Below are 12,061 nucleotides of genomic sequence, written 5' to 3'. Positions count from 1 at the left end.
TGCCTTCGGCTCAGGTCATGATCCTGGAGTCCCGGGATCGAGTCCCACGTCGGGCTCCCTGCTCAGCAGGGAGTCTGCTTCTCTCTCTGACCCTCCCCCCTCTCATGCTCTCTCTCTCTCTATCTCATTCTCTCTCTCAAATAAATAAATAAAATCTTTAAAAAAAAAATAAAAAAATAAAAATAAAAAAATAAAAAAAATAAATAAAATCTTATTCTTCTCCCAAGATCTTTATCCTCCCTAGCTAAATTGATTTCCCTCTCCTCTGTATTTCTGTATACTCCATACTTCTTTTATGAAATTTACCAAATTTGTTGTATCACCAGTAATTTAATAATTTATTAGTAATTATAAAAACCTTGCATTTACATGATCTTTTATGGTCTCTGAAGCTTCCATAACACACGCTATCTCATTTGACCCTTCTAATACCTTGGACAAGTTACTGAATCTCCATGAGCCTCATTTTTTTTCCCTTTGTAAAAAGGAGTTATATCACCTTTTCTTAAAAGGATTGGCATATTGGGCGCCTGGGTGGCTCAGTCGTTAAGCGTCTGCCTTCGGCTCAGGTCATGATCCCAGGGTCCTGGGATCGAGTCCCACATCGGGCTCCCTGCTTGGCAGGAAGCCTGCTTCTCCCTCTCCCACTCCCCCTGCTTGTGTTCCTGCTCTCGCTATCTCTCTCTCTGTCAAATATATAAATAAAATCTTTAAAAAAAAAAAAAAAAGGATTGGCATATTTTGTCAATGTGGGAAAATAAGACTCATCCAAATAAAGACTTACTGAATCACTTAATCAAATAATGCTCTCCGGCTCATTGTAAGGAGCAGATCAACTAAGGGATGTAACAACTGATTTGTCAAATTCAAAGGCAGATCCAGGTATTGAACAACAAAGACTAAAGTTTCTAGCTTTTGTAACTGAGTGCCAAAACAGAGACTTGAAGCGAAACATGAGAGAGGGAAGATTTACATGTTGTAATTGACTGTCTGGTAGGATACCTGTCAGGCCAGTCAGACTTTTGGGCTGGTGCTCAGGGAAAATGTCAGGCCTAATCAGTGTACAAGTCAATGGCATGTAGACAATAATTGAAGACAGGAGCATGGATTACACCACCAGGGAGAGGTTACAGCATGAGAAGAGGCCAAGAAGAACCCTCGGGAAGGTCTATGTGGAGTACATGGAGAGGAGATGGCTGCGGAGAAGCAGGATTGGCAGGAAAACCAAAGAGGTGAGGAAATTCCAAGACAGATACCCGAAGTCAAATGAATGAAAAGAGACTTTGTGTTGGCAGTTTAATAGGACCCTGGCAAGTTTAAAGAGGGTGGTTTCAGTAGTAGGTTGAGGAACGAAAGAGACATGAGGAAGCAGAGGCAATTAATGGAGAGTCTGCAGTGTGAACCACTCTTTTGAGAAGTTTGATAATGAAAGACAATGGACAGATTGGATGTTAGTTCTAAGAAAGAATAGGACCAAGGAAATGAAAGAAATAATAATAGCTAATTTTTAATATAATTTCTTTTAATGAACAGACACTTCCGTGGCATTTGTAACGTGTTGGCACTGTCCTAAGTGGTTCACAAAAACGAATTGATTTAATCCTCAACTGTACATGATGACATAGTCATTATTATTTCTATTTTTACAGATGAGGAAACTGAGGCACAGAATGGCTAAATAAGTTGTCTGAAGCCACAGTTAGCAACAACAGAACTGATATTTAAACTATAGGCAATCTGGGGCACCTGGCTGGCTCAGTCAATTGAGCATGAGACTCTTGATCTAAAAGTTCAAGACCCATGCTGGGTGGGGAGATTACTTAAAAATTAAAATCTTCAAAAAAAATTTTTAAAGTAAATAAATAAGTAATAAAAGAATCCTTGACTTTAAAAAAAATAAACTGTAGGCAAACTGGTTGAAAAGTCTTTATTCTAACTCATTTTTTTCCCCATCTGGAATGGTTTGGTGGTAACTTAAGGAAAAATTATCAAGATCTTTTCCTATTTTTAATGGGGAAGACTTCAACTTGATTGGGTGCTAAGAAAAGGAAGCCAATACTTTAAAAGAATAAACAAGAATTTCTGGATAATGAAATAAACAGGATCTCAAAGCATATGAGTGGCCATGATGAGCAAGTGTATTGGACAAGAATTGGCACAAATTCTTCTTAAATAGGAGGGAGATGGGGAAAATAGACATTGGAATGAGAGAGAAAGGATGAGAGAGAAAACTGAGCAAATTCATTTCAGAGGGACCCTAATAAAGTTTCTACTGAGAGAATGAGGGGTAGTGGCTCATGGCTCAAGAAGAAAAAGCTGCAGCTTCCTGGAACTTCCTAGAACCAGGAGTCAGCTCTCGCCGAATTGCACTGACGCTGACTGGTCTGACGCCTGGTTTGAATACAGGCGTCCTAGATTCAAGGCCACATGCTGTCAGCCTCCTCTGTCACAGCTCTCAATTTGTTGAGAATGCTACAGAAGACGAGATCAGTTAGCACTTGTATGGCTTATTGTTTCTATGGCACCCAGAGAAGAGAGAGCTCTGTATACCTTAGAGGAGGCACGAAAAGTCTAGGCTTGAGCTGGACCTCAAAAATCAGGAGAATCGGAAGAATAGAGAAAGAGGCAAAGTTTTTGGTGGTGGAAGGAGCGAGAGGAACAGAAAGATCAAAAGAAGAGAGGCAGACATAGAAGGAGCTCTTGGTCACAGTGTAGGGGCTGGGTGTGAGGGGAGCAATGGCGTTATTGTCAGGAGACAACCCTACCCAGGGACCTGTGTCCTGATTTAGGTCCCTTTGGGTCCTCACGTCTCTATCAGCCTTCTTGGTTATCTCCTACCCCTGTTTTGCTCTTTTCCAAAGTAATTATCACTTCCTAAAATGCCATATTTAAAATTTGTATTTTATTTATTTATATTTATTAGAATATAGGAAGGCTCTCTGAGAGCAGGGATTATTGTCTGGTTCACTAGTTTATTTCCAGGGCCTAAATCATGCAGTTTCAGGGTTAACTGAGGGTCCTTTCAAGTGTGAGCTCGGGATCTGGACTCACAGCCTGACTGTGAAGAAAAAGGTGACAGCCTGCTTCTCAAATGGGTGTTCTTCAACATCCAGGTGAAAAGCCAGCTCACAAGAATTAAAGGCAGAAACTTCCAGGAACTGAGGACTGAGGAAAATGTCTTCCCTGAGGAGGTGGGAAAGGGGGTTTAAGAATGGATGGATTTTAGGCTAACTGATCTAGAATGGGTTAGGTGGAAGGATGAAGCCCCTGGTGGGACTTGACAACGTTGGGAGGCCCCACAGGTTGTGGGGAGCCCTCGGCTTTTATTAATCTGTTCCCGCAGCTCTCAGTGGGGGCTGTGTCAGCCCCAATAAAAGGGACAGTGTATTCCAGAGTTCTTTTCTGGGTATGGCGTCTTTCCTCAGATCCTGGTCCAGGCAACAAGGGTTCTTTGTATCCATGCCAGATTTTTAAGACGGTCCAATAGGGAAGAACATGATTACCCCCGCCCCCCCCGCTGACACACATTTAAGTTTAAAGTTGGCTTTAAACAAGGCAACAAAACACACACTGTTCAGAGGCCGGGAGTTCCAAGTCTGAGCCCTGTCCAATAATGGAGTTGACCCGTGGTAGGTCTTCCCGTGTGCAGAAGCATCAACAGTAACCACAGGTCCTGTGCCCACTTCAAGCTGTGCATTCCCTCGGATATTAGCACAGCCATGTAAGTGAGTCAGCCCCACTGTGAAGGGGTGACCCAACTCTCCTGTCAAATGGGAATGAGAGCCCTCACTTGCTCTCCATATTCCTGCTTCTGCAGAGGGGAGGAGATCTGATCCCACCTAGGAAATAACCTTGTACTCCTTAAAAAGAGGTGATTTACATCAGAAAGGAGAAATATTTACCATTTACATCAATGTGGATGGAACTGGAGGGTTTTATGCTGAGCAAAATAAGTCAATCAGAGAAAGACCATTATCATATGGTTTCACTCATGTGTGGAATATAAGAAACAGAGCAGAGGATCATAGGGGAAGGAAGGGAAAACTGAGGGGGAAGTCATCAGAGAGGGAGACAAAGCATGAGAGACTCTTCACTCTAGGAAACAAACTGAGAGTTGCAGGAGGGGAGATGAGTGGGGGAAGGGGTAACTGTGTGATGGGCCTTGAGGAGGGCACATGATGTGATGAGCACTGGGTGTTATATGCAACTAATAAATTATTAAACTCTACATCTGAAACGAATGATGAACTATATGTTGGCTTATTGAATTTAAATAAAAAATTAAAAAAAATAAACAGATGTGTTAGAAAAATACAAACAAACAAGAAGAGGCAATTTACTTTTAGTCAGTGGCACTGCTGTTCTGAAAGTCAATTGGCCACTTGTCAGGGAAGGTTATTTGCCAGGCAGGGTGAGCTGGCAATTTCCTGGGAATCCTGGCACATGCTCCCAATCTCCCAGGGTGAGAGACATGTTGGCTTTTCCCTTCCTTCCCCCAGAGAAATCTGCAAGGCAGTCTTCTCTCCCTATGAAAATGCCCAGGAGGGAAGACTCAGAGTGAGAAACTTCTGCTTGCCTGCTAGGAAAGGGTGGGCATGGGGGAAAGCCCGGTTACACCTGCCAACTCGGCCTCCTCAGCTGAAAGAAATACCGTGGACCAACACATCCCTCCTTCAGGCCAGGGTGCCTGCTCTCGGAGCTCATGTCCTACGGAGCAGAGAGGTAGGCAGGGCCTGAGCCCAACTCCTCATGGCCAGGGAAGCTCTGCTGGTGCCCTCTGGAGCTCTGGTCTCTGCGGGTCTGTGCACCACTGTGCCGGAGGGCTGGGCTTTGATACATCCATCAGGATGCTCCCTGACAGAGGACTACATGTGTCATTGCTGCTCGGCTCTGATAAACGGGCTGTGGGTGTCACCTTCCAGCCCAGGAGACTGATATGGCAGAGTTTGGCTGAGTGAATCTGGCTCCAGAATCAGCTGAGGGTCTTGTGTTTCTGAAAACATTCTCCCTGTTCTCCCTCTTTTCTTTCATGCCGTGGACATGACCCCTGACAAAGAGGCAGAATTGCATCATGAAGCCTGCTCGATTCCAACAAAGCCAGGGTTCCCACCCCGGCTCCACCACTGGGTAGCTGTTTGTCTTGGACTGAGCCAGGTAGAAGGCATTAACGAACATGAAATCGCTGAAGTACGTTATGTAGCCCCGTTCCCCATCCCTACCCAGGGGCCATCCTTTCCCCTCCCCTGATCCTTGGGGAAATTGTGTGACTTATGTAACTGCCTGTATGAAACCTCAGAATTGTTCTCTGACACTATAGATCTCCTACCTCACCCACTTTTAAGGCTATAGTGTCCTGAGATGTACGTCTGCCCATCCCCACACCTCACAGATACACGCTCCAAGGGGCAAAATTCATTTGATTGCTTTTCAGCTTTTCTGGCCCTTCAACTCTACTTTCAGTTGATTTGGGTGGGGGGGCATCAACACCACTGAAACCCAGGTACCAAATCTATTTTCTCCACCTGTGACCTAGTGTTTGCAAACACTGAGGCCTCCACATGAGGTGGCTGTGAGGCCTAATCAATTCCATTTTTAGATGTCTGTTTCTTCAGAGGATTGTTTCTACTGGAGGGAATATTGAAGAAGGTGAGACCCCAGAAAGTCCTATCGCCATCTTCTCCCAGAAAAAAGGTTGAGGGCCTGCTATGAGGCCCACCCCAAGGCCTTTTCTAAACCTCCCTCTGCAAGTTGGGCGAGAGAGGGGTTGAAGAACATCATTATGTGTTGGAAACAACTTGCAAGTCATATTTATCTCTGGAGCCTAACACATGGGAGCTAAGAAATAACGAGAGCTGAGAGGCTAGGCCCGTGCTCCTGGGATTTTGGTGCACTTCGGAATCACCTAGAGGGCTCCCGAAAACAGTATGCTGGGTCTCATCCCAGTGTTTCAGCTTCAGGAGAACTGGAATGGGGCCTGAGAATATGCCTTTCTAATAGGTTCCTGGGAAATGCCGAGGATGCTGCTCCAGGACCCACTGGTTTATCCAAACCGAAGGGTTTCTCTAGCTTCTCTCTAGCAACCCAAAGTCACTGTTCCTTTTCTACTTAATTCTTCTGCAGAGCAGACGAGCTGGCTGGATAGTGCTGTCATTAGGAAGTCAGGCTGCCTGGGTTTGAATCTTGGCCTCCATTTATCAGTTATATAATCCTGGTCAAATGACTTAACCTCTGTACACCAGATTCCTCACAATAATAAATACCGTTGACCCTTGAACAATGCAGGGTTTAGGGCTGCTGACCCCCCACACAGTTGAAAATCCATGTATAACTCCCCAAACTTAACTATTAAGCCTTCTGTTAACGGGAAGCCTTACTGATAACATAAACAAGTAACACATAATTTGTGTGTTATATGTATTATAGACTGTAACCTTACAATAAAAGAAGCTAGGGAAAAGAAAATGTTATTAAGAAAAGCATAAGGAAGAGAAAATACATTCACAGTGTGGTATTGTAAAAAATCCATGTATAGGTGGACCCATGCAGTTCAAATCTGTGTTGTTCAAGGGTCAACTACTAACATCTTCTGAGAGCTTGCTATGTGCCAGGCACAGTCCTAGTGTATTTACTATTTATTTAAATCCTTGCAAGACTATGGGGTGAGTGTTAATATTATCCCCTCTTTACAGATGAGTAAGTTAAGGCAGAGAGAGAAATAATAATAATAATAAATGCCTCAACATAAGATTATTGTTTGGATTCAAAGAGATAATCCATGTCAAACTGTCATTTGAACATCTAAGAATGTTAGTTACTTTTATTATGGAACCAAGGATCTGAAGTTCCGTTCTCTTCTTTCGAGATTTTTAAAGATTTGCCCAAGACCATGAACCATCCCTCTTTCTTCCGGGTCCTAGGGAAAAGATCTACAAATCACATCCCGCCACCTATCCCACATTTGGGTCCTCCCACAAGAGATCATGCTCCCCTCTTGCAGACTTTCTGTCTCCTGAGAGCTGTCACAGCTCCAAGGGCCCCAGGGCATGCATGGGTAGAGAAGTGGGACTGGCAGAGGTGAGGAGGAAGTCTGCATGAGAGTGATGGTGTGTGTGCGCCTGGTTGAGCAGGGCAGCCCGTATGAGACCTGACAGGGACGGCTCTCGAGAATGCAGACGGTTTGCAAGCTCACCAGACCAAAAGAGGAGAGAAAGAGAGAAGAGAGGGAATGCCCCAAGCTCCTGAGCTGCACCAGCACATTCCAGCATGGTTGACACTTGCTAGTGGCCTTTGTTTTTGTACTAGAGCTAGAGGGGAGGGGATAGAGACTGGGCCTATGCTTTTCCTGACCTCAACACATTTTAAGCTTTCTTTTCACAGATTTGGACAGAGAGTTTTCATTAAACCTAGGCTGAATATGAATACTAATTGGTATTAATCACCATCATTAAATGAAGTGAAAGCTGGTGATTAAACCTTCAGCACTTCCCAGCTGTAAGAAAATATTCTGAGATACAAGGACTCATCGTTTAGTTCTAACCCATGCTCTATCACCTCTCAGCAGTTACACTGGCTACTGAGCCTCCTCTCTCTGTCCTCACACCCTGCCCTGTCTCTGGGTCAGCTCATGTCTGCTCAACCCTTGGGATGTCACCTCCACTGGATGGTTCCTGATTCCCTTTCCCAACCGCACCCTGGCCCAGGCTGGATGAGGTGCTCACCCTCAGTTCTGTCACAGCCCCCAGCCCCCCTCTTATCCCATTGTTGCCCTATGACTCCCTGACTTGTCTGCCTCCCTCCCTCAACATGAAGACACGAGCATCTTATTCACTTTGATTTTCCAGTGCCAAGCACAGCACCAAGCTGGAAGAGATAACCATTAAATATGGCTTATTTAAATATTTAAATACTTTTGTTCATGCCCACCCTCTCCTTGCCATGCTAAATGCAAAGGGAAGGCTTGATTCCTACACTCTGAGAGAACAATGAAAGGCAGGAAACGCTCACTGACTAATCCAGTTTGCTTAGCGGTAAACACTGAGGTGAAAACATGTTTGACCTGCACCAGCTTAAACCAAGGGAGAATTGGTTGAGTTGAGCAAACAAAAGGTGCCCGCTCACGCCCGCTCACTGTGTGAGCTGGTCCTAAGTGGACAGATGAATGAGAACATGCCTGAGCTGAGACAAAAGAACGTGAGCTCACACAGCAGGCTCACTGTCCAGTTTGATGCCTTTCTAGATAACCTAGTTCCTCCTGTGGTTGCAAGTCTGATAAGACGAGCCTTCCAGAGAGCCTTCACCATGACGAAGGGGTTAGGAGCGCCACAGGCTGGCAAAGCAAGGCTTTTTGGACTTGCCATCTTGTAGGGCTGAGCATTATTCTGGTTGAAACATAGCTCTGGCAGACAGATCTCTCTGGGCCCACTCCTCAGACCCCTCCCCACCCCTTATGTGCAGACTTCCTTTCCTACTCCAGTCAACTGATCCCAAATATGAACACTTGGTCATAAGGGGAGTCAAGATAAAAAGGTATTTGGGTGGCTGGACAAATACCATGGACAGATACCTCTAAGGTCATCTCCTAATAGGTCAACAGGTTCCTCTTCTGGGAAGGCAGAGAGTCTGTGGAGGGTCCCCATGTGTGCACTTGCTACGGAAGGACTCCATGGTCCTTCGTGCTGTCCCTGGTGACCAGTTGCTCTCTGCCACAGTCTTATAAGTTTTGTATTCTTACTTCATTAGGATGAATACATGCCCATGGAGGGCAGGTACATATTCTGGTGCTTCCTTTGTATTTTAGTACAGTTCTGGGGCCTGGGGAGAGAAGGAGGAGGGGAGGCAATACTTACTGAAATTTAATAAAAATCAAGAAAGGCATTGGGCACAAAGCTCCAGGCCTATCCCTTGTATTTCCAATCCAAAAGCAGTGCCCTTAGGTAAAAGTCTGTGAGAAACTCATGTAATATGGAAATAGTCCCTGGCAAAAAATGTGTTGCAATCTATTAAGAAAGCTGTAAAGCTTTTCTGAGGCTGCTAGGGAGTTCATGTGTCCACTGTCAAGGGGAGCCCCCCTTTCCCTCCCCTCAGGCTACAGAGTTAACAGAGGCCAGGACTACTTCTTTATTTTGGAGTGAAATCTGGCTCTACCAATCATCACACTTTATGGAGCAGTGAAGGCCAGATTCAGCAAGCTAGCACAAGGGCAACTCATCCCTGGGACCAGTTCCTTTTTTACACAAACACTAATATTAGTTTTCTTTTCCTCTAGCTCTTCAAGCTGAGAGACCTGACATAGCAAATGACCTTTCTGGCATTCAAGAAGAAATGACTGAAGGAAAGGAAAATGGTTGCCTTCCAATATCTGGAAAAAAAAAAAACTGATACTGGAGAGGGGTGGACTGGTTCTGTCCTACTTACTGTGAGGGACGGTTAGAAGAGCAGAAGCCACGTGGAGACTGATTTCAGCTCAGCAGAAGGGACAACACTCTACCAATTCCAGCCATCTAAAATGGAATGGTCTGCTTTATTGGGTAATGAGTTTCTGCACACTGAAGGCATTTTTGAAATATTTAATTTACTCTTTTTTGAACAGGTAATAAATGCAAACAGGATGGGATTCAAACCTATATATTATGAGAGTTAGTCTCCTTCTTACCCCTGTTTCCCAGACATTCCTTTTCTTCTGAAGAGGCAATCTCTCTTACCTGGTATTTGACCAAAGGCCAGACAACTCTCTGTGGGGAATACAGTAAATGGGCCATGGTTTCTGGAATTGAGCAAGATGACCTCTGAGAATCTTCCATCTCTTGGATCTCCCCCTTTTTGTTTCCAGCTCATAATCCTTAAAGTTGTATCACAAAATTGAGTTTGAATCTGTAAAATACACATTCACTGTTCAAGAACTGGGTGGAGGACTTAGGAGCTGACAGTGGGGATACTGGACCAGTTCTGAACAGCCCTTATAGCAACAGACAGATTCCAACATGTGACAAAAGAAGTATCAGAGGGAAATGGACCACAGACCCTATGCCAGGTTTGTGGGAACTCCTTTGCCAAATGTAGTCCTTCCCCCATTTGAAACTGAAGAAAACAAAACTATAGGGAGACTGGGGAAGGGGCGAGATTTAGAGGAAGGGGCTGGGGATGGGGCAGGAAGAAGATAGGCTGTGGATAGAGGGGAATGGAAGGGTCATGATGTCATCAGGGACTACTGGAGACCTGGGCAGTGGCCTCTCCTCTCATTGGAAAACCACAAGTACTCTCTTGGCCTTTCTTCCTGGCTGTCTCCTACCTTCTCCAGTTTCTCAAATGCCTCTACAGTCTATTGTCAGAGCCCCTAGAAAATACAGTTTCGTCAGCTGACACACGGGCTGCACATGACTGCATGCATGGAATCTCTTTTCATGTACTTGGAAAATTCAAAGGCATTTTTGATCTTGAAGTTAAGCTCAAACCTCTGATCCTGACAGATGAGTCCGGCTGCAGCACTCAAGGGCATCCAGACCTGACAAATCCAGGCAGCATCTGTCCTATTTCAGGAGCTTGGCTATTTCCCCAGAACGAATGGAGGAAAGTAAAAAAAAAAAAAAATTCGGGCTTTCAAGCAGGACTCCAGACTCCTTTAATTATAAGAAGTACAAGAGGCCACCTTGCCTATCCCTGGTTCAGCTTCTTAGAAGGGAAGCAAATGATAAAACCATTTCATTATTGTCATTGTTACAATGGCCATCATTCATTTTAAAGGCTAAGCAGTAAGTGTTTATCAAATGTAAATTGAAGAAAAGGCGTATATTTTCTAGACATACTTTCATATCAGCAATAACAGAGCACATGGCAAACAAAATAAAAGAATCTTTAAGGATCTTCTTATCCAAAATAAACTCGCAGGACATCTCAAGGGATGGATTATCACACAATTTTGTGTTTGGAGGTATGTTTGGCCTCAGTTCCACAAGCCCAGGGACCTGGGCCATGGGAATCTCTGGAGGTAGAGTCAGGCTGGGGCTGGAGTGTGGGCATCAGCCAAAACACTCAAGGCAATGTTGTGCCATGAAAACTCCACTTCTACTAATGAGAACAATAATATCACTGACAGAAGTAATGTCAAGGAGAGCTAATGTGTTTAACTGTCTACCACAGAGATATTTGCTAGGAATTTGGCATGTATGTTCTCATTTTTGCTTCACAACACTTGTAAGAAAGGGACTCATGGTAACCGTGTTTGGAGGCTTAGAGAGGTCAAATCACTTTCCCAAGGTCACACAGCCAGCAAGTGAAAGGGTCAAGGGGCAAACCCAGACCACTTGACTTCTCAGATTCTTCTGTTATCTCTTATGCTGAACTGAGAGGCACCAACCCAAACATGGCAGGGTAATTTCAAAGAATGATCTTAGGAGAAAAGGAAAAGAACAATTAGCAATGTGAAAGCTAGGAAAACCAAGAGCAGATCTCCAGGGATCAAGTGACATGCAAAAAGTAGATTGAGATGAGTGATGTAGAAGTAAATCTAGAAATAGAAAAGTCTGAGACCTGTCTGTTTTTGCATTTTTGTTTTTTTGAGTTGAAGTATAGTTGACATGAGACCTGTCTTCTACATGATGCCTGTTTGTGTGGCAGGGAAGGTGTGTGCCTTAAGAGAGTCCTGCTGGTTTGGCTCTCACCTTTCCCCACCCCATCCAAGGCTCCCACCTCCCAGACAGGACAGAACTGGGGAGGAAGTACATGTGCTTCAGGTAGAACCTGAGCCCAGGTGCATTTCTGCACTCCATAACCAAAACCCCTGTGTCAAGCTCCAGATCCATCCAGTGGATGGTGGAGAGGATGTATTGGCTGAAAGGAGTCACATTGGCTGAATATGTGTGTCTCTACCAAACACATATCACAGAACACTCATCCTAAGCTCTCATGAGCAAGAAACCCTATTAATTTAGCAACATGAGGAATGGAGAAATTTTTAACAAAAACTACATGAGTGATGTAAATTGTGGGAGAATGGAAACAGTGAACTATTTGTCTTAACAAAGAATGCTTATTACCAAATACGCACAAAAGGTATTCCTGGTAT

The 12,061-nt window shown here is 44.4% G+C and overlaps 1 long non-coding RNA gene across 2 annotated transcripts; it reads left to right on the top strand.

Moving 5' to 3' along the window:
* The first annotated feature begins 1,132 nt into the window (after window positions 1–1,132).
* On the top strand, window positions 1,133–9,623 carry LOC118524151 (uncharacterized). 2 transcript variants are annotated; one of them, XR_004911456.2, is made up of 2 exons: window positions 1,133–1,232; window positions 9,266–9,623. It is a non-coding gene; the product is annotated as an uncharacterized LOC118524151 (long non-coding RNA). The 2 variants fall into 2 exon arrangements; XR_013449485.1 differs by lacking the exon at window positions 1,133–1,232 and adding an exon at window positions 4,244–5,187.
* The last annotated feature ends 2,438 nt before the right edge of the window (window positions 9,624–12,061 follow it).

The sequence above is a fragment of the Halichoerus grypus genome, chromosome 7 (assembly GCF_964656455.1).
Source record: "Halichoerus grypus chromosome 7, mHalGry1.hap1.1, whole genome shotgun sequence".
In the NCBI taxonomy this organism is placed as follows: Eukaryota; Metazoa; Chordata; class Mammalia; order Carnivora; family Phocidae; genus Halichoerus; species Halichoerus grypus.
Note: the sequence above shows the minus strand (reverse complement) of the source record. Positions and strands in the feature narration are given on the sequence as shown.